This window comes from Abramis brama, assembly GCF_963993115.1.
Source record: "Abramis brama genome assembly, chromosome: 25".
In the NCBI taxonomy this organism is placed as follows: domain Eukaryota; kingdom Metazoa; phylum Chordata; class Actinopteri; order Cypriniformes; family Leuciscidae; genus Abramis; species Abramis brama.
In genome coordinates, this window is record NC_139987.1 from 26,999,035 (window position 1) to 27,025,509 (window position 26,475).

Below are 26,475 nucleotides of genomic sequence, written 5' to 3' on the forward strand. Positions count from 1 at the left end.
TCTTTGGTGGAATACACAGTTCTGAATGGAAATTGACAAATAAATGCATGCGTGTGCGCTGAGAAAAATAATTGCTGAGCTGAGGTGTGACAGGCTTTGAATAGAGGAGGAGATAATGACTTTATCATCAAAGCGCTGGATACATGACAGCCAGAGGACTGGAAATGAGAAATAACTCACTTCACAAAGCACACATGGATCAGCTGATGGCAACTAGTCTGCGCTTATTATATTCTTATATTTGAATGACAAAACAAATAGAGATTTGAGCCTATGTTTGCAGGCTGAACACCTCAAGTTGGTTCGTTTTCATTTGATGCGAGGCATTTAAATTCAATTTTGGATAGACATTTTCAGTTGTTTATCATGTGTTTTTTTATGTTGGTCTATCTGGTCTGCTATGATATTATCTGCTATGATATGCTATGATATTATCTGAATATTATCTTTTGCTTTAGCTAGCTGGTGCTAGCAACACAAGGTCATGTGTTCGATTCCCTCCGAATGCATGATCTGAATGAATGCAATGCAATTCGATTTGGGTAAAAAGCATCTGCCAGATGTGTAAAAGTAAACGAGATAAGCCTAATAAAGGTGCACTAAATACGCCCTCAAAAATTGCATGCGAGACAATATGCAATAAAGCAGTAATAATGTAATAAAAGAAGATATTTCAACAGTAAACATTCCAAATAAAAGTTTGCATTGTAATATACTGGCTTGTTTATTCGTAAAACTGGAAATTTTACGTCAAATCAAGAGCAGTGCATTGTGGGATACGTCAGACTGCACATTTTGCCAAATTTAGTCAATCTGGGTTTTCTCTGCACGAATTTTGCATACTATGCACAGCTTTCATACTATATACTGTAGAAAGTAATGTGCTATTATGCACAGAAAACCCTAACAGAAAAAATACATGAATTTCACATCTTCCACATATTTTATGTGCAAAACATGTGACCACGTGTTTTTGCGCATGTGAAATTCATGTGATTTTTTCTGTGAGGCTCTCTGCAAATGTCTATTGAAATAAAAGATTGGCATTCAGTTCATCTGTTTTATTCAAGTGTTTGCGATGATTTCCTTTGCTCTCTTCTCATGCGTGCGGCCTTTGTAATCTCACACCGATATAGCAGGGGTGAGAAAACACAAACACACACAGCAAACAAACGTATTGTTTTCCCGAAGCACACACTCTCGTTCTGCGTTTGAGATTCTCTGGAGGAAGTCTTTCAGTCGCCCTTCACCTCGCGATCAGTGTGTGTGTGTGTCGTCTGTCAAACTCCACGCGGGAGAAGAAAAACACTCCATTCCCCGGGTAATTCATCTCCTGCTGCGCACAAGAAAAACGAGTGGAAAGAAAGTAAATACGCTCCATTCAGAGACAGATGCATCATGGGATGCGTGTTGTCTTCCTCTCCACTGCCTCAATCATGCGATCCCACACACTGATCTGAGGGAATACACTGAAACAACGATATTGGCCTTGACATTTTTGCTCTGGATGTTTAATTGTGTTCATCATGTAGGAGCAAAAGATGCAGATTCTGACCGGGAAGAAGCCATTAGTCAGATTACACACACCGTCTGGGCCTTTACAGAAGCCAATACCTGACACCAGCCCCTTTTATTGCAGAAGAATGATGGCAATTCTAGCGTGACACATTCATTTCTTTGGTTCAGACGTGCTGAATAAAGGGGTTCGATGAGGAATTTCTTTGTCATCTCGGAACAAAGCAATAAGGAAATATGATATTTTGTAAGAGGGAGTTTAACTATATCATATGGACCATATGGTTAGTTCATATATGAAGCACTCGACATACACTGAAGGATGTTCAATAGTGAAGTTCTTGATTACCACATACCACATTATTCTGATTTATCCCCTAAAATAAATGTATTTTATGAGATAAACGTTAAAATAAATGGTATAACTACAAAAATTAAACATTAGTGTACATAATTTAATATTTCTTTATTAACTGTGCATAATATTTAGCCATTTTTATGAACACTTATATTATACCGTAATAATTTTTTTTTTTATTAATTAAGGGATGAGTCGAAATTTATTTAACATTTTTTCTCTTTAATCTCCAAGAGGCCAATCAAGAAAAGTTATGTTATGTTATGTTATGTTAGGTCAGTATTTGTTCTATTAATTGAGAGATATCAAAATTAATTACTTTATTTCCTTTAGAGTAGGCCAAACAAGAAAAACCTATGGTACATATTATATTATATTATATTATATTATATTATATTATATTAGTTTTTTTTTATTGTTTTTTTTTTACTAATTGAGGGATGGATTTTTCCTTTGATCTACAAGAGATTAAAAAAAAACTTACAAAGTAACTGTACAAAGTTTAACATGTAGGTTTCTGTTCAATAAATGAGATTAAATTTTGTAAATATAATAAAACTTTATAAATCTAAACTTTGGAAAGGGTATAAACCCCATATTTCCCTTTTAAATATATGTAAATATATAATAAATATACACTACCATTCAAAAGTTTGGAGTCAGTAAGATATTTTTATGTTTTTGAAAGTCTCTTCTGCTGATCGAGGCTGCATTTATTTGATTAAAAATACAGTTAAAATAGTGAAATTTTATTACAATTTAAAACAGCTATTTCTATGTGAATATATAGTAAAGTGTAATTTATTCCTGTGATCAAAGCTGAATTTTCAGCATCATTACTCCAGTCTTCAGTGTCACATGATCCTTCAGAAATCATTCTAATATGATGCTTTTAGAAACATTTATGATTATTATCATTGCTGAAAACAGTTGTGCTGCTTAGAAATGAAACCCACTGTAACATTATAAATGTCTGTACTGTCTCTTTTGATCAGTTTATTGCATCGTTTCTGAATAAAAGTATTAATGTCTTTAAAAAATCTTACTGACCCCAAACCTGTGTGTATGTGTGTGTGTGTGTGTGTGTGCGTGTGCGTGTGTTTGTGTTTGTGTTGTGTGTGTGTGTGTGTGTGTGTGTGTGTGTGTGTGTGTGTGATTTATATGACAATGAACAGTCTTATTATTCCATGCCATGTTGGATTTGTAATGGTGTCGACTTCAGACAGGTGATCACATGATTATGTATGAGAGCGTAAAAGCATATTAGTTATGATGCCGTTGCAAACAAAGGGTAAAGTTCTGTATCCAGTGAATCTCAGGGGTGTTTTCAGCTCCAGTGCACAGGAGTAAAGCCTCAGATTAATCATGAAACCTCTCTTTTGGGGTTATTCCCTCTTTCCCTTCATTCCTCTGTCTGAGTCTGAGGTACATTACATTAATTAAACCCACGGTCATCTGACTTCATCTGTTTAGTGACCAACGAGAAGAGTGCAATTGTAAACATTGGTCAGATCTGAAGAAATATAAGTTTGCATTTGTGTTGCTGATAAGAAATTATTTGGACACTTAAATGCATGCAGAATGTTATCTCGGCCTCTTGCTGCTGTACAAACACAACACACTGACAGTGGCAGATGTTTCCAGCTCAGTTCCTCATTCGAAAGACCTGCATCTAGTGTTCACTTCAAAGACACGGCTGTTATTAAATGTGATTGCCAAACATGCCAATTATATTTAACCATCATGGATCTAATACAACACTCCCACCTTGTGGCCTATTACCTGAAAGTCACGAGTAAACACGGAAGGCACAATCCATGTTTAACGTAATGTAGCCTACTAGTCAACATGTACCAGTTAAACTTTTATCAACTTGTAGGCTAATCTTTATAAACTTTTTTTTTTTTGACTCGGTCTGTCTTGATTCTGAAGGTTTAATCTTTTAAAAGCTTCGAAAACCTTTCTGAATCATTTGTTTCGAATCAGTGATTCGGAGCGCGAATCAAACTGCCAAAGTCACGTGATTTCAGTAAACGAGGCTTCGTTACGTCATAACTGTTTCGAAACGCTATGGAGCGATGATCTATGTGAACCTATCATTTGTGTAATAGAAAATAACAGTTTTAGTTGATAGTCTCTTATTGGTCTGATTAACCAAACTCTCCAAAATGTAATAAAATGACACATATTGTACATTCATATTTAATGGCGTTAGATGATTTTAAACATTTGCAGTTCGTTTGTAAAATATGTTTTTATCCAAGTTTTGGCTGAGTTTTCATTGCATTTACACAGTTTTGACCAGCAGGCGTCACCAGCGCTTCAGAACAGTGAATCATTTAGCGAATCAATTGGTTCAATTGAATCAAAGTTTCGAAAAGCTCCGTTTCTCCATTCACTATCAAAATGTATTTATTCGGAGATGTCTCGAAGCAGATTTCGTACTAGTCCAAATTATAATTGCAAATATGTCTAATTATCATTCTGACATGTGAAAATTCTACATTTAAAATATATTTATGGATAGTCAATCAATAGTTTCATATGCCAATATGTAGCCTCTGTGTGTGTGCTATAATTTGTAAGGGATAATACACAGTTATGGCCTGTCATTATTACAAAATAAACTCAGACAGCCTATTACAACTATTTGCTATTACACAGCTACTAAATAAATACAAATACACGGACATTAAATATTGGTTTGAGCTTAAACTAGCCTATTTTACTATAGATTGTTGTTGTTTTGTTGTTTGTACAGTACTTTAGCTAAGCGTTGCAATGAATAGCCTCAATGGTCTTACCTGTAGTTATAGATTTAACAAATAGCCAACCACAATTAGAAGAACTATAGTACATTTTATATATAGGGCAAGTGCAATCAAGAGCATTAATGTCTGGACCTTCATGAATTATGGACCAAGCTAGTTTTCTCTGTGTAAAATTTGTTCTGTTTGATGTTAGGAAACACCTGGCTTTCTGATATTTAAAAATATTTCATAAATCATTAAGAGTCTGATGAAAGTAAAACAATATCTGTTAGTAGGAAATAAGCATTTTCAACAGAAGAAAAATGTAAGTGAAGTTAAAAGGTTCCAAATGCTTAAGTAATATAAAAATACTTCATAAGCAAGGAATAAAGTTAATTAGTCTATTAAATAATTGCAGTAATCAACTTTGCATGTGGGTTATAAGTAAGCTACCACAAAAACATTTAGAAAAATGGTTACACAGTAATAGAGCTCTTGATAGTAGATTATAAATTACATTTACAGGAATTAATAAATTGAGAGTGGTGTGTAACTTCATTTAGCTGTGCGATAATACAATTTATATTTTTGCGACAATATAAACAATCATGCAGCCTAGATTTGCTATATTGGTTTATAATATTCTGTCTCTAGAAGCCTTATGGTTAAGATTCACATCACTAAGAAAAACTGAGCAAAAGAAATACTATACAAATGAATTCCCCTGTAATCTAAAGCATATTGATCTTTATCATCACAGATTTTCCTCATGTTGAGACAGGGTGTACACAGAGCAGTTTCATCCTCTTAAATGCATCTGGAGCATGTTTGGTCTGGGATAGACAGCATGATGATGATGTTTCCCAGAGATAAAGGTGAAGGTGTGTCTTTTTAAATGTGACCCTGATTCCCTCATTCCCTACATTACCAGTAAAAGTCCTGCCATATGTTTATTCCACCCATGATTTCACTAATTAGTTCTGGCTGAAAAGCTGTCCTAATTAGCAAATCAGGTGATTGGAACAAAATACTGAGGAGGACTTTTACTTTCTGAACCTGGACTTTACACCTCTGTACATTATATATAGTCCTTAAAGGAGTGAATGAAAACGAGCGAGTGAATTCGGACACTGAGTCGCCGGAAATGCTGCCGCTTTGCATAGTTTGTGCTTTTGCTGTTTAATAATCAAGTCAAGTCACCTTTATTTATATAGCGCTTTTTACAATACAGATTGTTTCAAAGCAGCTTTACAGAGATAACAGGAAAATAATGCAACAAAGTTTGTTTCTAGAAGAAAATAGCGTCACGGTCCAGCTTAAAGGACAACTCCGGTGAAAAATGAACCTGGGGGTAATTAACACATGGTTACTGAGTCGATTGTTCCCTGGAATGCGTTTTCATGATTATAGAATGTAAAGAGTTTTATCTCTAAAAACAGATTAGCTTATAACGCTAGTATATGGGGCACAGAGTAAGTAAAAGTAAATCGCTAGTTAATACCACAAACAAGGCTCAAAATAGCCTCACACTAACACAGTAGCATAATGAGGGTCCTTACATACAAACCGAAGCATTGAGAACTTTGTAAGTGTACAGACAGTTTAATAAGAAGATACTTTATAAAGACTGAACATTACGCATTTACAGGCAGGATCCATCTTGGAAAACAGTCTCGACTAATCGAGCCACGAACGCCGTGCTAAGTGAGCTGGTCGATAGGAATTACGTTTGTGAAATATAACGTAGCACGGCGTTCGTGGCTCGATTAGTCGAGACTGTTTTCTAAGATGGCTCCTGCATGTAAACGCGTAATGTTCTGTCTTTATAAAGTATCTTCTTATTAAACTGTCTGTACACTTACAAAGTTCTCAATGCTTCGGTTTGCATGTAGGGACCCTCATTATGCTACTGTGTTAGTGTGAGGCTATTTTGAGCCTTGTTAGTGGCATTAGCGATTTACTTTTACTTACTCTGTGCCCCATATACTAGCATTATAAGATAATCTGTTTTTAAAGATAAAACTCTTTACATTCGATTTTCATGAAAACGCATCCCAGGGAACGATCGACTCGGTAACCATGTGTTAATTACCCCTAGGTTCATTTTTCAGCGGAGTTGTCCTTTAAGTAAGTTCAGTGATGTTTCATTTTTGTTGTAAAAAGGTTATTAATTTAGTTCATTTATATATACAGCCTCTCTGGAGAAAACCGTGATGAAAACCGTCCAGCTCAGTTCAGCTCTCATATAATGGTGTCAATGCAGACAGATCAATAAATCATTTAATCATTTAATAATCATTTAATAATATTAATTTGAAAGTTAACAATCTGGAAGCTCCAATGGTAATGAAAAGATTTATCTTGAAATTTGTCGTGGAAATGATGTATAAACCTTAATTAAACAATTTAAAGGGGTGGTATAATGCCCTTTACACAAGATGTAAAATAAGTCTCTGATGTCCCCAGAGTGTGTATGTGAAGTTTTAGCTCAAAATACCCCACAGATATTTTTATATAGCATGTTAAAGTTGTCACTTTTTGTCCCCGTTTTGTGTCTGTTCCTTTAAATGCAAATGAGCTGCTGCTCCCGGCACAGGGGGGCGGAGCTTCAACAGCTTGTGTCCTTTTACCTCACACAGAGACACACTGAACATTCCTAAAACTTTTAGCCTTTTATGTTCAAACCGGAGTCAGACAATGATGGAGAGACTCAAGAAGAAGTGACAACATGAAGCAACAGGACATTTCTGAATGGTTAGTTGATTAATTTATGCAGCTTATGTGTAGTTATCTTCTAGTCATTGATTAGCATATTCTGTCTTGATAATCTATAAATCGTGTTCCGGAGGCGGGGTTTATGTAAATTTTAGGGTTTGTGATGTCACTAACCCGGGAGGAATGTGGTGTAGTCTCTACCAGCCGTTTGTTGTAGTCCTTAAAAAGCGATTTCTTTAAAAGCAAATATCTCCTTTTGCTTTGAACTTTGAGTGTTGTAACTTTGCAGATGTTGTTTATGCTCAAACAGCAACATTACACACTAACTAAAGTTAGAAAAGTGAAATCATAATCAACCACCCCTTTAATATTCAATTAAAAAGGAATTCATACCTGTATGGTATTACGCTGTACCCACATTGGACCAGTGGATAGGAAAATGAGTGGATGGATGATTCAGCTGCGGGCGCCATCTTCTGGCATGACCCTCACAATGCATTATGGGTATTCTCTAGCCATTGAGTGTACATCAGTTGTACACTCATTATTGCAGTGCATTATGGGATTGAATGAGTGCACTCATTGGTTTCAAACACCAATACAAATGGCTGTCCCCTCAAACAGTGCCCTATTTAAGGGTATAGGGGGCGATTTGGGACACAGCCCGGCTCTCACTGGGCGACTCCATCTGAACTTACAGCTCAGCTGCAACATATTTGTGTGAGTCGTGGCAAACGGCCAGAACAGTGTGCCAGATGCACTCACTAACCTCTGTTGAGGGATTTCAGGACAAAGAAACAAAGACAGAGACAAAGAAAGCCAATATACAATCACTTTGTGTTTGTGACTGTTTCCACAGCAGATCTTGCTCATTTCATACAAAGCAAAGCCATTATTTTTCAGGGTTCAGGTCGTGATCTGACAGAAACCTATAGTTTCTGTAAATCCGTTTTTTTCTCATGAATAGTCAACCAACAAGTATTTAAGGCAAGATGCTGCAAGCAAAAACATTTCGTTTTTTCATCCACTGGTAAATTATGAGATTTTGGGCTGTTTTGTTTTACATAATATTTTGTTTGAGACTAGTGGAAAGAAAACATCTAAAAATAAATTTTTAAGTGTTTATATATCGATTTGCATCTGTAGATTTCAACAACAATACATATCTTTAAAATAGTTTTTTCTCCACTTCAGCAGCACTTACAGACACCAAACTTTACAGATTTATTCCTATCTATATTCTGAAGGACTATACTGAGGGGTTTGTTCATATATATCATTTGCCTACATTTTTATACTCTTTATTCATAAAAACATGGTGAAATGTTTTTTTTCTGGCATATCTTTAAAGAGTTTTTTTCTCCACTTCAGCTGCACTTACACACACCAAACTTTACAGATTTATTCCTATCTATATTCTGAAGGATTTTACTGAGGGGTTTGTTCATATATCATTTGCCTGATTTTATTCATTAAAAAAAAGGTGAAAATGTATTTTTTTCTGTCTGTTGACAGTATTTTCAGTGATAAAAAGAGAAATCCAAAATCCCTTAAAACATTTAAATCAAATATGTCAACAAAGTGAAACTTTATCAAACATTTAGAAATATATGCAAATTACTGCATATTTAATTAGACAATTCCTAATTTGCATATTTAAAGACTACATTTCAAAAATTGCATATCATAATATTATCAATCAACTGGGGAACATATACAATAGATAAAAAAAGATACCATAGATACAAAATATCAAACCAAAGTGGTATGTATTTTAAAGAACAACTTCACAAGCACACACTTCATTTCATTTGGGATTTTGTTGGGGTTTGCAAGCATGTTAAGTGTTCTGAGTAGCTGTTAGGTAATTGTTTCTTAATGTCTCCAATCACTAGCCTCAAGCCTCATTTATAAAACATGTGTACGCACAGATTTGAGCTTAGATTGTGCATATGCTAAAATCCAACAGCAACGATCAGATTTATAAAAACGTTCTTTGATGTGGAAAAGTGCTCAGCACTTTACCTTGTGGCAGAGTCAGAGTACTGCAGGTATTTATAAGTCTAAGCAGCAATGAGAATAATTAAACCCTGTACACAGCATTAAAGTTAAATTATTTAGCATGCATACTTTGGTTTCATATATATTTATGTTATTTCGGCCAATCTATAGGCTGTAAAATGGCCTGTAATGCAGAAATGGATTTCACATCTGTAAGAGTTTTTTTTGTGCACGTTTGAGAAATGATCTTAGATCAAATGTAGGACTGTTTCTATGAAACTTGTATAAACGAGGCTCCTGCATGGTCTCTATTCATGGCTCGTGTCCTTCCTTCAATGTAAGTGTATTTGTTCACCTGGTTTATCGTCCAGCACCTAATGCATGGTGTAGTGTCCAATGCATTTTGAGGTTACTGTACATTATCCTGGGTGTATTTATGATTAGAGCCAAGCAACAAACCAGAGCTTCAACTGTCCAGAAGAGCAATGACGGTCATCTGTAATAATTGGATAACAGCGCTGTTTGCAGGGAAGTACAGGATCCTGTTTACATGAAGCTCATTGCACAAGACTGTTGTCCCGCAGCGCTCGGAAAACAGGAAGTTTTATAGGCCGCTAAACTCAGATAATCTTGTTTGCATTCCCAAACCAATTCATTAGGTAAAATATTGCTGTAGAACACAAAGAGAAACTTCAGCACTCTTGTAGTAAAATCCTGTGCAAGTTCCTTCAGACTATAGGATGATAAAAAAAGATTACATGAACACTAACAATGACTGCACTAAATGTGTATTTGAACACTATAAGAAATGTATGCATTTCATCAAATAAAATCTCAAAACAAAAGTAAAAAGTTGTACAGAAAATCATGATTTTAATGTTTATAATCTCAAAATCTTCATGCCTTATTAGTTGCATGTAGCAGATTAGAGCTGGGCAATACTGTAGTTTACATTTTGTAGCAAATCAAGCAGTTGAGATTTGCAATATTGCTTTACACAAGTATGTATGCAAATAAAGTTGGATATCCAACTTTATAAAGAGTTGAACGATAATATAGTGGCATTTTGCAACTAAATAAAAAATCAGGCAGAGATTTGCTATATCGCCCTATACAAATGTGCTATATATACACTCACCTAAAGGATTATTAGGAACACCATACTAATACTGTGTTTGACCCCCTTTCACCTTCAGAACTGCCTTAATTCTACGTGGCATTGATTCAACAAGGTGCTGAAAGCATTCTTTAGAAATGTTGGCCCATATTGATAGGATAGCATCTTGCAGTTGATGGAGATTTGTGGGATGCACATCCAGGGCATGAAGCTCCCGTTCCACCACATCCCAAAGATGCTCTATTGGGTTGAGATCTGGTGACTGTGGGGGCCATTTTAGTACAGTGAACTCATTGTCATGTTCAAGAAACCAATTTGAAATGATTCGAGCTTTGTGACATGGTGCATTATCCTGCTGGAAGTAGCCATCAGAGGATGGGTACATGGTGGTCATAAAGGGATGGACATGGTCAGAAACAATGCTCAGGTAGGCCGTGGCATTTAAACGATGCCCAATTGGCACTAAGGGGCCTAAAGTGTGCCAAGAAAACATCCCCCACACCATTACACCACCACCACCAGCCTGCACAGTGGTAACAAGGCATGATGGATCCATGTTCTCATTCTGTTTACGCCAAATTCTGACTCTACCATCTGAATGTCTCGACAGAAATCGAGACTCATCAGACCAGGCAACATTTTTCCAGTCTTCAACTGTCAAATTTTGGTGAGCTCGTGCAAATTGTAGCCTCTTTTTCCTATTTGTAGTGGAGATGAGTGGTACCCGGTGGGGTCTTCTGCTGTTGTAGCCCATCCGCCTCAAGGTTGTGCATGTTGTGGCTTCACAAATGCTTTGCTGCATACCTCGGTTGTAACGAGTGGTTATTTCAGTCAAAGTTGCTCTTCTATCAGCTTGAATCAGTCGGCCCATTCTCCTCTGACCTCTAGCATCAACAAGGCATTTTCGCCCACAGGACTGCCGCATACTGGATGTTTTTCCCTTTTCACACCATTCTTTGTAAACCCTAGAAATGGTTGTGCGTGAAAATCCCAGTAACTGAGCAGATTGTGAAATACTCAGACCGGCCCGTCTGGCACCAACAACCATGCCATGCTCAAAATTGCTTAAATCACCTTTCTTTCCCATTCTGACATTCAGTTTGGAGTTCAGGAGATTGTCTTGACCAGGACCACACCCCTAAATGCATTGAAGCAACTGCCATGTGATTGGTTGATTAGATAATTACATTAATGAGAAATTGAACAGGTGTTCCTAATAATCCTTTAGGTGAGTGTATATGAGGATAAAGACATACTTATATTTAACTTTATATAGAGCTGTGCGTTTACTTTTTTGCGAATATATATACAGCCACACAGCCGAGATTTGCTATATAGTATATATTGATTTATATTAGTTTACTGTATCTAACTATTTTATAATTTACATTTTTCAATGCAATGTAGGCATTTTTAAGAGTGACTTGACGGTCCGAATACTTGTTTTGGGGATGCTTTACAAATGTAATCTTTAAAATAAAGGGTGCAGGAGCTTGTTCTAGTATCCTTTCAGTCAGAAACAGATTGAAGTAGATCTTGTTTAATCCAGCAGCCCATTTCCGTAGAACTGGACACCTTCTATTTCTGCCAAAATGTGGTTAAAAGCACCAGGGTTATATGATCATAGTGTGCACATGACCGGCGATGCGTAGTTAATGAAAGGCCTTTTTGTGCGAAGAGATCATTAAAACCAACAGATGGAGAAGCGAAGGGATTTTAAACTCCATCCAGGGAGGTTCAGCTGTACAAATGCTTTGTCAAATCACATATGAGCGGTGTGCTTGACCAGAGCTGTTGTCCATTACAGAGACGTTTCAGTGCCATCTGTGGAAGACTCTCAGACGTCTAAATGATCAGCTTATACAAGGATCTGTGCCTCGGCTTTCCAAATTCCAGCTCTGAATTGCGCTTGAAGGCACTTTCCATGTGATTAGGACTGAAAAGATTCCTTGTACCCTTGTATAAAACCACAGAGTTCGCCTAACAGACATAATCACTTTCCATTGAAAGGACTGTACTTTATTAAATGACAGCATTGGCATCTGAATGAGGCGAACAAACGTTGAAAATGGGTGTTTAAGAAGTAAATTACATCATATTAGTCTTCTTAATTACCTGACCAGGAAACACGTATACTCTGAAAATAGCGAATAACTATGTGAAGTCCTAAAAGTCTGAGAACACACTGAAAAAGTTTTTGTTTTTTTTCATTAAAAGTTCAAGTCAAGAAATAAAGAAACAAAGTCTCAGAGTTTTGCGCCTGTACACCATTCAAAAGTTCGGGGTCAGTAAGAATTTTTCATGTTTTTTTTGAAAGAATTCTCTTATGCTCATCAAAGATTGAATTTATTTTATCAAAAATACAGTGAAAACGGTGAAATATCATTGCAGTTTTAAATAACTGTTTTCTATTGTGATATACACACACCGGCCACTTTATTCGGTACACCTGTTTACTCTTTAACGCAAATCTAATCAGCCAATCACATGGCAGCAACTCAATGCGTTTAGGCATAGACATGATCAAGACGATCTGCTGAAGTTCAAACTGAACATCAGAATGGGCAAGAAAGGGGATTTAAGTGACTTTGAACGTGGCATGGTTGTTGAGTATTTCAGAAAATGGTGATCTACTGGGATTTTCATGCACCACCATCTCTGGGGTTTACAGAGAAAGGTCCAAAAGAGAGAAAATGTTCTGTGGGTGAAAGAGCCTTGTTGATGCTAGAGGTCAAAGGAGAACGACCTGAGGTGTGTTTCCCGAAAGCATCTTTATCCAACTGGTTTTAAGTTATGTCGTTATCATCAGTTCAACGACTCTGTGTTTCCCGAAACCATATTTCTAATGAACATTCGCGAACAGCATCGCAAAGTTGTGTGTTTGGAGCAACAGCTCTCGACCTGTGGTTAGAAGCATGACATGTGGACTCAATAAATCCTTATCTTAAGCCAAATAAGCAAGCTGACATTCGCTACAATCTATATCTTTTATTTATAATAGCCTACATACAAATGTCATTTACGTCTTTTAGTTTGTCAAGAGATTTTAAGTGTCGTTTTTGAAGAGTGCGCGTGTGCGAACGAGCTCTATAGTGCGTATGAACGAGCCAATGATTTAATCTGGAAATAAAGCAAAATAACTGAGAAAAATGAGAAGCAGTCCTCAGATGCCATGTCTGTAATTTATAGCAAAACATCTAGCATTAATAAGATCTAAAAAAAGATTCGTAAAAAAAGTTATTACTCCACCACCTGCGTGACATTATTAACCAACGTGGTTGAACGACCAATTTGCAACAATATGGTTTCGGGAAACTGTCGTGACTAGCTAGTTGGTTTCTTCAACGATGCATCGTACTACAGTAGTTAAGCATCGAGTTACGTCGTTGTACGAGACTGGTTAAGCTGATAGAGAGGCAATAGTAACTTAAATAAGCACTGGTTACAACCGAAGTCTGCAGAAGAGCATCTATGAACACGTCAAACCTGCAGGCAGACGAGCTATAACAGCAGAAGACACACTCCTGTCAGCTGAGAACTGCAAACTGAGGCTATAATTCACACGGGCTCACCAAAACTGGACAATAGAAGATTGGAAAAACGTGGCCTGGTCTGATGAGTCTCGATTTCTGCTGCAACATTTAGATGGTAGGGTTAGAATTTGGTGTAAACAACATGAAAGCATGGATCCATCCTGCCTTATATCAGCGGTTCAGGCTGGTGCTGCTGTAATGGGTGTTTTCTTGGCACACTTTGTACTCCTTAGTACCACTTAAGCATCATTTAATCGCCAAAGCCTACCTGAGTATTGTTGATGACCATGTCCATCCTTTTATGACCATCTATGGCTCCTTCTAGCAGGAGAACGCTTCATGTCACGTTTTCTATTTTAATATGTATTTTATTCCTGTGATCAAAGCTGAATTTTCAGCATCATTACTCCAGTCTTCAGTGTCACATGATCCTTCAGAAATCATTCGAATATGATGATTTGATGCTCAAGAAACTTTTATTATTATTATCAATGTTGAAAAAAGTTGTGCTGCTTCGTATTTTTCCGGAAACTGTGATGCATTTTTATTTTCAGGATTCTTTGATGAATAGAAAGTTCAAAAGAACAGCATTTATTTTAAATATTTTTTTTTAGAACATTATAAATGTAACTTTCGATCAATTGAATGCATCCTTACTGAAAAAAAAAAAAAAAAAATCTTAACTGACTCCAAACTTTTGAACACTAGTGTATATAATGTAATATTTCAATTTCAAGCCCAATAAACAACACCAATAGTGAGAGCTTGCATATTTATTCAACTACAGCTTAAGTTGCAAAATTACATGAAACACCAGTTCATCTTCAAAAAGATGACGAGGCTAGAATTCATGTTTTATACACCAATCATACACAATTACAGAATAATTCAACATACGAGAAGCTATTCACTGGCTATTTACAACACAGTTAGCATACCTAATCTATGAGAAGAAACTGTGAGGAGAATTATTCAGAGCAGAAACAAAAGGAAGAGCATGCAGTCGATACGCCGTAAGCACTAAGGAAAGACTAGAGCAAGCTGGGAAGGTCCCCAGTTTAGTGGAAAAATATATGGAAGACTAAGAAACTAAGGTGGGCTTTCCAGTTGGTCTTTGAATTAGGATTGTTAGAAGTATGTGAACTGGAAGCAAAGACAAAACTGCAAATACCGAGTGCTACTTAAATGAATAAATATAAAGCTTTTGGTTCTTTAACCCATAAAACTCATTTACAAGAGCAGTTGCTAAAAATGTCAATGAGAAAGTTGGTTTTTGATGCTACATTTTTTGCCTTAGAAAATACACCAAAGGAACCTGTGCGGTAAACGAATGAAACTAGTGTTTTTGTACTTATTAGACATTTCCAGCTGGTGTAGGATAAACGGCGGAGGATAAATCTGACCTCAGCTGCCCTGGTGTGTGTGTGTGTGTGTGTGTATATAGGGATGCCACCATATCGGTATCAGCCGATATATGGTCATTTTTAATGTTATCAGCCCGATAAGAAAATTTGGCCAAAATATTAAAGCCGATAAATAATGGATTATTTCCATCAGCTGAGACTCTTCAGATGCGCACTGTTCAACATGATGGCTTTAAATTGTTTGAAATATGATTGGAATCACTTTAAAACAGGAAATGTGCAGCACAAGTCTGTCTTATCGGCTACATAAAATTATAATGAGATCATAATTGTGTGTTTGGGATGTGGCTTTTAATGGTGAGACTTTTGTTTTTGTAATCAGGTTCTCAAAAATTACATAAAAATTTGGATTTAGATTTATCGGCCAATATATCGGTTATCGGCTTTAACATATGAAAAGTTATCAGCCAAAGTTTTCGTATCGGTGCATCCCTGGGACTGAGCACAGCAAACTACAACAGCAACAACAGCCTCTGTCTACTTGAATGCGTCCTTGATGTGTTTAAGGAATTCACTGCTCAACAAAAACATGAGATTCGCTCTGGTAAGATACCCTGTGCTTTAAGTATGAGATCTAGACTGAGTTTGCTATTGCCAGAAGTGACTAGTGCCAGGAACTGTAACTACTCCTTGATTTAAACCTTTACAGTAAAGGGTAAATAGTGTTAATAATTGCAGTTTTGTGATTGCTCCGATTGTCTGAAGTTTTAGAATTTTTCAAATAACAATCTCTGAGGAAAACCAAAAAAATGAAAGGAAACAAAACACCAACTCTTTAACAAATCTGTTTTTCTGTCCAATGAGAAAGCCACACGGAAACAACAAGGGGGAATAAAGTCGATCCGATCCGAGTTACGACAACCATTTACATTTATGCATTCGGCAGACGCTTTTATCCAAAGCGACTTACATTGCATTTTCAAGGTACACATTTACATTCTTATCAGTTCTTGCTTTCCCTGGGAATCGAACCCATGACCTTGGCGTTGCAAGCGCCAACGCTCTACTGTTTGAGCTACAGGAAAGATAAACCAGACAACAAAGAACCAACACCTCTTCTGAACATGAACATATAAAATAAAACCCATCTGAGCTTCCTTCACAAGGAGCAGATTAAAGTCCAAAATAGCACCATTCATCAGTGTCTCAAATCCGTGGCAGCATCTCAGTCACTTACCACAAGGAAACAATGCATCTCTACAGCTACTTCTATATCACAACGTACATGATTACACTTTAATATACTGGCAAAGCAACAAAAAAAGTTAAAAAGCAAAAAAATTAAGCAAATACTACAAAAATGAAACCAAAAAGATGAACTCTGCAGCTTTTTAGTAACTGCATGAGAAGTGGGGACTCTTAGCCTTAGTAAATACTGTAAGGTGTGAGTATTGACTGACGTTTACGTGTTTTAGTAATGAAGACGTATTGATGGGTGTGAGGAGGGACATCACAGTGCTTCTGTGAGAAGTGATACTTATTTTTGGCGATAATGTCAAAGTTGCCATCGGCCGGTTCACAGAAGTGCTAGTTTTGACTTCAAATACTTTTTAGAGAATTATAAATCAATAAAAATGCAACCAAAAAAAAGAGATATATTTATATAAATTTGGCAATGGTCTCATTTGCTATTATTCAATTTTATTATAGATACTGCAGGGTTCCCACATCATTTGATGATTAAATAACCAGCGCATCCTCAAAACAACAGACTTCCCATGACTTTTTTCGTGATTTTATTCATTTCCAAGATTCAAAGTCACTGATATTTCTATGGGAACCCTGACATTGGTATCGGCCTTAAACAACACGTATTGGTCGAGCGCTAGTGTTCGTCACATTACAGCGTTGTTGTTGCATGTCATTACAGAACACTGTTAACGTTTCTTGGTGGGTTTTTTGTTCACAGGGAATTCACAGAGATATGAAAGACTCCAGCCGTGCAAAGTAGAAGTGGACAAGTGGAAGACATGCTGCTGCTGCCGCCAGGGTCCCGGACCCCCGGGAACAAACACACACGTGTGGGTCTTCAGTGAAGCTCCAGTCTGTCTTGAGGTGCTGTGTGTCTTTACTGCCGCCCCCTTCCGAAGAGCATATCATCAAGGCTTAGAGTCCCAGGTTTTTCTAAAATTGTATTAATCACATAGATGGGGGAAAAGCCCCAGCGTCATAATTCATCTGTATCGCACGCCATAACCATAGAAAATAAGGATGTACATGATTTAGGAAATAAAAAATAATATACATGAGGATACAATCTCTCCCCACAGAGGCCTGTTCTCTATCCTACATCAGACAGGAATGTCGATCTTTCGTGGCGGCTCCTCTCCACGCCGCCAGGCTCGGGAACAAGGCCGTTCGCTCTGAGGAAGAGAACGAACAATAGATGGAAATCACCGCTCGGGACACTGTGATGTCATCAAAACACTGATTACTGGGGGACTCAACCTACCTAATGGGATCCCCCATTGCTCTTGTTGGTGTCATTTTGAAGAAGGAACCTGCAGGAGAGAGAGAAAGAGCGCAATTAATTTATGTGTGTGAGTGAGTGAGTAAGTGAGTGATCATACATACATGCATATATATATATATATATATATATATATATATATATATATATATGTGTGTGTGTGTGTGTGTGTGTGTGTGTGTGTGTATATATTAAAACAAATGTCTGGCGAATACATTTACATGCCCACTTTAACCCCTATATATATATATATACAGTGAGGAAAATAAGTATTTGAACACCCTGCTATTTTGCAAGTTCTCCCACTTAGAAATCATGGAGGGGTCTGAAATTGTCATCGTAGGTGCATGTCCACTGTGAGAGACATAATCTAAAAAAAAAAATCCAGAAATCACAATGTATGATTTTTTAACTATTTATTTGTATGATACAGCTGCAAATAAGTATTTGAACACCTGAGAAAATCAATGTTAATATTTGGTACAGTAGCCTTTGTTTGCAATTACAGAGGTCAAACGTTTCCTGTAGTTTTTCACCAGGTTTGCACACACTGCAGGAGGGATTTTGGCCCACTCCTCCACACAGATCTTCTCTAGATCAGTCAGGTTTCTGGGCTGTCGCTGAGAAACACGGAGTTTGAGCTCCCTCCAAAGATTCTCTATTGGGTTTAGGTCTGGAGACTGGCTAGGCCACGCCAGAACCTTGATATGCTTCTTACAGAGCCACTCCTTGGTTATCCTGGCTGTGTGCTTCGGGTCATTGTCATGTTGGAAGACCCAGCCTCGACCCATCTTCAATGCTCTAACTGAGGGAAGGAGGATGTTCCCCAAAATCTCGCAATACATGGCCCTGGTCATCCTCTCCTTAATACAGTGCAGTCGCCCTGTCCCATGTGCAGAAAAACACCCCCAAAGCATGATGCTACCACCCCCATGCTTCACAGTAGGGATGGTGTTCTTGGGATGGTACTCATCATTCTTCTTCCTCCAAACATGTTTAGTGGAATTATGACCAAAAAGTTCTATTTTGGTCTCATCTGACCACATGACTTTCTCCCATGACTCCTCTGGATCATCCAAATGGTCATTGGCAAACTTAAGACGGGCCTTGACATGTGCTGGTTTAAGCAGGGGAACCTTCCGTGCCATGCATGATTTCAAACCATGACGTCTTAGTGTATTACCAACAGTAACCTTGGAAACGGTGGTCCCAGCTCTTTTCAGGTCATTGACCAGCTCCTCCCGTGTAGTTCTGGGCTGATTTCTCACCTTTCTTAGGATCATTGAGACCCCACGAGGTGAGATCTTGCATGGAGCCCCAGTCCGAGGGAGATTGACAGTCATGTTTAGCTTCTTCCATTTTCTAATGATGTCTCCAACAGTGGACCTTTTTTCACCAAGCTGCTTGGCAATTTCCCCGTAGCCCTTTCCAGCCTTGTGGAGGTGTACAATTTTGTCTCTAGTGTCTTTGGACAGCTCTTTGGTCTTGGCCATGTTAGTAGTTGGATTCTTACTGATTGTATGGGGTGGACAGGTGTCTTTATGCAGCTAACGACCTCAAACAGGTGCATCTAATTTAGGATAATAAATGGAGTGGAGGTGGACATTTTAAAGGCAGACTAACAGGTCTTTGAGGGTCAGAATTCTAGCTGATAGACAGGTGTTCAAATACTTATTTGCAGCTGTATCATACAAAGAAATAGTTAAAAAATCATATATTGTGATTTCTGGATTTTTTTTTTTAGATTATGTCTCTCACAGTGGACATGCACCTACGATGACAATTTCAGACCCCTCCATGATTTCCAAGTGGGAGAACTTGCAAAATAGCAGGGTGTTCAAATACTTATTTTCCTCACTGTATATATTAGGGCTGTCAAAAGATTAATCGCGATTAATCGCATCCAAAATTTGTGTTTAAATAATATATGTGTGTGTACTGTGTATAATTATTTTGTATCTAGAAATACACACACATGCATGTATATAGTTAAGAAATATTTGCATACATATACTGTATATATTTATATATAATTTATATTATATATAAATATAATTTTTTTATATATAAATAACACATTTTTCTTAAATATATACATGCATGTGTGTGTATTTCTAGATACAAATTTAATTATACACAGTACACACATATATTATTTAAACACAAACTTTTATTTTGGATGCGATTAATCGCGATTAATCTTTTGACAGCCCTAATATATATATATATACATATATATATATATATACATATACATATATATATACATATATGTGTGTGTGTGTGTGTGTGTGTGTGTGTGTGTGTGTGTGCGCGCGCGTATATATATATATATATATATATATAGGGGTTAAAGAGGGCATGTAAATGTATTCGCCAGACATTTGTTTTCCCTTGCCACTGTTCTATAGGGTCGGCAGTCTTACAAAGATATCAATAGCAGGATTAGTTTTAACATTATGTAACAATTGTATATCGACATAAAATATTCATTCAAAATCAATTTCTTATCCATTTTTTTTGGCCTTCAAAAGTCTTAAATTGCACATATGTAGATCCGAGAAAAACAAGGTTGTGTTCCATATTGTGGTGTTCAGCAATTTTAACATGGTATCGTCATCATATCAGTATAGATGTAGATGGACCAATATAAATCCATTAAAATATCAAGTTACTAAGTATTGTGATACTTTGTGCCACAGTGACACTCTTGTCAGTGCAATGCATAAGTGAATACACCCATGCTAAAGTTGACTAAAAAGAGGAATAAAAAAATCATATTTTGGAAATTGAACTTAATGCCTTAATTTAAAAAATTAGGAAAAATCCAACCTTTTAGGACACCAATTTTCTTTGTGAATGAATAATGTATCGTAAATAAATAAATGTTCTTCCTTAAAATACATGGTGCATAAGTGAGTACACCCCTATGTTAAATTCCCATAGAGGCAGGCAGATTTTTATTTTTAAGTATTTTTTTTATATTTTTTTTTAGGATACTATGCATCCTGATAAAGTTCCCTTGGCCTTTGGAATTAAAATAGCCCCACATCATCACATAGCCTTCACCATACCTAGAGACTGGCATGATTTTATTTCAGTTAGCCTAAAAGCTAGTTTGATTTGCATTGAGAGATGATCTTATGGAAAGTACCCCATGCCAGTCTCTAGGTATGGTGAAGGCTATGTGATGATGTGGGGCTATTTTAATTCCAAAGGCCAAGGGAACTTTATCAGGATGCATAGTATCCTAAATTTTTTTTTTTTTAAATACTTAAAAATAAAAATCTGCCTGCCTCTATGGGAATTTAACATAGGGGTGTACACACTTATGCACCATGTATTTTAAGGAAGAACATTTATTTATTTACGATACATTATTCATTCACAAAGAAAATTGGTGTCCTTAAAGGTTGGATTTTTCCTAATTTTTTAAATTAAGGCATTAAGTTCAATTTCCAAAATATGATTTTTTATTCCTCTTTTTAGTCAACTTTAGCATGGGTGTATTAACTTATGCATTGCACTGTATATACATGTGTGTATATGTGTGTGTGTATGTATATATACACTGTATATATATATATGTGTGTGTGTGTGTGTGTATGTATATATATACACTATATATATATATATGTGTCTGTGTGTGTGTGTCTGTGTCTGTGTCTGTGTGTGTGTGTGTGTGTGTGTGTGTGTGTGTATATATATATATATATATATATATATATATATATATATATATATGTGTATGATATGGCTGTCGATTTATGTTCATTTCATTAATTAGTTATGAAAAAATAACATTCATTTATCGGTTAGAATGATCCTAAAATTAAAGATATTAAGGCAAAAATGCCCGTATCAGTTTGTCTCATTTATATTATATTATATTATATAGTATATTATATAAGCAATATCACATGAGTAACGAGCGCACTATCACACTAATGCTGTTTTTGTTCTGAGTAGCACAAGTGTAAATGTGATAGATTTTGTTCAACAGTTCAATTATTAAGAAGTTAATATTGTGTTATATTTTAGGCACATTATTGTCTGTTTTTGCTCAATTTTGCCAATGAAAATATTACTTATAAAGCCAGAACAGAAGTGTTGTGTGTCTCAGAGCAACACACAGCAGTGCTTTGTTTCTGAATGAATCAGCGAATCAATCGGGTGAACCAATAATTCAGTGACTCATTCATAAAGAGAGCCATTTATTTAATTCCTGAATGAATCAGCCTTTTAAAACGAATCAATGAATGATTCAATGACTAACTCATTTACTGCCACCTACTGGTAGTTTTAGTTTCTTATTTAGAGTATCATTTCATTAAAAAAATAATAATAATAATAATAATAATAATAATATTATATTATATATATATATATATATATATATATATATATATATATATATATATATATATATATATATATATATATTTATATATATATATATTTTTTTATTTTTTTTTTGGGGGGGGGGGAATAGTTTGCCCAAAAAAGAAAATTCTGTTTATTTGTCGTTTCAAATCTGTATGACTTTCTTGCTTTTGTGAGACATAAAAGAAGATATTTTGAAGAATGTTGGTAACCAAACTGTTTTGGTCTGTAAATGTATCTAAATACCAATTCAGCTGCAGCTTCAGAAAAAAGGTTATGGCCGTTGTAGCCTATAGGTCTGTGTAAAAAATTCTAGGTTGAATAATAAAATATTTATTTCTAAAATATCTATCCATCTAAAGCTACTTTTTAATAATGTTTATTTGATGCTTTTCTCATTTATCACAATAATAACTTTAAATTATCTTTTGGGATTAATTTCTCCGCCAAATTTGATGTGCAATTAATTTGTGATTAATTAGACTAATTATTCGGCACATCACATCATGTGAACCAGCAATGAGGTGAATCATAAACATTGATTTGAAAATTAGAAAATTGGACAAAAAGACAAAGATACAAGACTCTAGTTAATGGCTTTAACTACAATCCTATGAAGCAATCCAAATGACAAGAAAAAAAATAAATTTAAACTGCCAAAATGTGTATATTATATATATATATATATATAGCCAGTTTAAAAAAAAAATTTGTATATATACCTCTAATTGGTAGACATTTCTTTGAAGAATTTAGTTTTCCACCAAGAATTCCACATTAAACAAGATTATTTCAATTAAAATTAGTTATTCAAGAAATAATGTGGGCTGTTTTTCTTCAACAAAAGCATATACCATCGATTAACACCCTAGTTCCCAGTAGGTCTGTCTTTAAAGGTTTGCAATGCAAGTTGTTATTATTGAAAATAAAATGACCTTTGTAGAAAATGGAATTTTTACTCTATTACCAAAACATCAGATGCATAATGTCTCGTGAATGTAAGGTCATAATCTCTGCTCTGAAGAAACATTCATCCTCCCACATTCCTGCTGAGTCAGACAGACTTCAGACGACGACTGAATCTATTTGATAAACTCGGTGTGAGCCGATATCATGCACCACAGAAGCGTTTTGAACATTTGAACGACAAATGCAACGAACAATGCAGAATATGCATTTATTTTCTTAAGCAAATGCACACGGTTGCAATCGTGGGGCCAGACACTGGCTTCCCATTCCACTTCCCTGACTGCAGCTTGGAGCGTTTCCAAATCCAGTCAAACGAGGTCACATTTTCCCCCGCCTCAGCCCGCCATACTGAGCGCGCATGAACCCAATGAACCCATCTGCCTGCTGCAGAACAGACTGATTGTGGAAAAACGCCCCTGCTGACACGGTTCCAGCTCACGCCAACGATACCCTAGTCTACACTGGGTTTTTAATCATATATATTCACAATGCAATAATGAGCAATTGCATAATTGTACCAAAAAAAAACTAAAAATGCATGCATATCAATCCCATGCAATGCAATGCACACAAAAAAGGGGGTTTGAAATGACACTGCAATCAAATGCCCTTGATGTCTGTATAATAATAAGCATTTGAAAACAGACCATGATGATTTGCATGATGCTGGAATAAGTGTAACAGCAAAGGAGACACGTCTACCGACGATGCCCGTATGCATGACTTCATCTTTGAGTCTAAATTTAGGACTGTGCTGTGCATGCAACAGCTTTGGAGCTCCCTAGCCAGTCACAGATATGTGGTATTCCTGCTTTGAGCACAAGGCATTCTGGTATAGCTCTGCTGAATGAGCTGAAAATGGTGGAAAATAAGACAACCCTTGTCCTAACATGAACTGAGAAACGAGTTTGGCATCGAGAGGCTGCAATGCTGTCGGGTTTTTCCCTTGGAAGGGCTGATGATACTGAAAACAGGTTTAAACCCACACAACAGTGCAACATTTAAACGTTTCTTATAATCAGCATCAATAACCCGTAATGCTTTAAAGCTGTGTTTGTGTGTGTGTAGGTGGCAGACTGGGGGAATACAGTCAGTCCGTGTCTGGGTACAAATAACATTAGTACATTCAGTTATTGTGCTGCTGCTGGTCTTTGACTGTCTTTTCTGCCGTTTATTAATCTAGTAAATCAAGTTTAGACTTTCCTGTTCAACGGCAAACAGAACAAAGGAGGCGCTGCGATATCAGCGGCACTTTCGTTATTCCCGTTTGTTCGATTTTATTCCCATCTGTCCTGCTTTTTGTGAGCTGGATACAGTCTAGACATGTTTTGGACTAAGATAAACACAATTTCATACATTATATGCAGTACTAGAAGAATAACTAACTAGCGTTAAAGAAGTCCCTATTATTCTTCGTTTTTGAACTTTTGGCGAATGTGTTAAGGTTTACTTACAGATGAAAGCCTTTGTTCTTGTCCTTTCACTGTAAAGTTAGTGCTGGAAAAGTCGTCTGTGGATGAAGGCAGACCCGAGCAGCAGCCTTGCGGGGCTCTGACAACCCCATACAAGGCTGCAGGACTGGGACTCAGCCGCTTCCAATGGCTGACTGCATGTGATTCAACAGAGAGCTAATTTTGACCGTGCTGGACCGGGGCCAAGCCCCCCCATTCCGGCTCTGCACTGCAGTTCGGTTCAGACGGACCGTTGATTACCCGGCGATGGGCGGGGTCTGGGAGGCTCCGCCCCCTCAGCGCGCTTGCGTGCGGCGCCATTGATTGGTCGGTTATAGTTGTCTGGTGACACAAAGGATCTTGGTGTATGTATGGCAAGCCGTTTTTACTTTTATTCTTTCCCATTATTTTTTTTTAATGAGCATAAACAAAATCTGCAAAGTTACAACGCTCAGAGTTCAAACCATAGACTACAAAAAAAGATGCCCCTTCACTCTCTTCCATTGGTGAGAACTGAAGCCGCCAGTGTGCCGATATGGCGCTGACATCTTGGAACTTGAGTCTGCGCAGTAGCGATCTCGGGACCAGACCTGCGCAGTAGTGAGCAGGAAGTAAAGCCGCGAAATCAAGGCCCCGCCCTCACTCTCGCAGAATGCACTCTCCCTGAGTGCACTTTTTTAAAAATTGATTGCAGTACGACAAGAGGCTTGTTAAAATAAAGTAAATACAATCTCCTCAGTCCTCCGAAGATCCCGAAAAAAATGTCAGTTGGTGCTTCAGTGACTACCTCGCTCAAAGAACCTGTCAATCACAGCTGTTAATCATGACGTTACGCCACCGTTTTTATAGCATCACGTAACTAACTAAAAACCAACTTATTTTTGAAACAGACACTTGAACTTACATCAGCGACAGCGTGATAAAAACGACAGCAAATGAAAGAAACCACCTTTTGAAAAAAGATATTTGAAGTGTAATTTAATTGTTTAGTTGGTCTCACGTCCCGTTGAATAACACGGGGAGGCGGGGCTTATGACCTATACTAGGACTAGTCACCGGGGGGCGATCGAGACGTTTTGGCCTCACTTTTCAGGGCTTGTGCGGCACGCTTGGTTCAAACCAAAGGGAGATATTTGCTTTTAAAGAAATTGTTTTTTAATGACTACAACAAACGGCTGGTAGGGACTACACAAGCTTCCTCCCGGGTTAGTGACATCACTAACCCTAAAATTTACATAAACCCCGCCCCCGGGATCACGCAAGGGGGTGAGTCCATGTTGAGAAGAGGTAATCATAACACACACACACACACACACACACACAAACATAAACATGCCAGAGTGTACAAACCATTGATTCATTTTTCAAAAAACTGTATAGGTAAACCACGTTTCACATATTTTCTTCATATTTATTGAAAATAAATGCCTTTCCAATTTGAGATGCAATGGGAAAAGGGAGAAGAACAAGTTTGGCAAAAGGTGGATTCGAACTCGGGTCGATCACGTCAAAAAGTATCTACAACTCACTGCTATAGGCTACTTACATGTCTCAGGCCGGTTTCACAAAAACAAAAATCAATTCTTGATCTCAACAACTGAATTTGAATGGCAGCCTATTGATATCAAGAATTACATTTTTTACTAGTGGAAAAGTAATTCCAGATATCAAGAATTATCATTTTAACTAGTATTCGCGGCATCCAATAGCCACGTAGAGGATATGTAGCGGGATGGCTCGTGACTCGCTCGCACTCATTGGTAAAATCGGATGTTAACTACCAAAAAAA

General features: G+C 36.9%; 1 long non-coding RNA gene across 1 annotated transcript; it reads right to left on the bottom strand.

The window, feature by feature from the left end:
- Positions 1 to 14,747: 14,747 nt before the first annotated feature.
- Positions 14,748 to 24,959, bottom strand: LOC311076865. Its single transcript, XR_014604713.1, has 4 exons — positions 24,690 to 24,959; positions 17,866 to 17,914; positions 17,659 to 17,776; positions 14,748 to 17,537 (listed from the first exon to the last, which is right to left on the bottom strand). It is a non-coding gene; the product is annotated as an uncharacterized lncRNA (long non-coding RNA).
- Between the last annotated feature and the right edge of the window lie 1,516 nt (positions 24,960 to 26,475).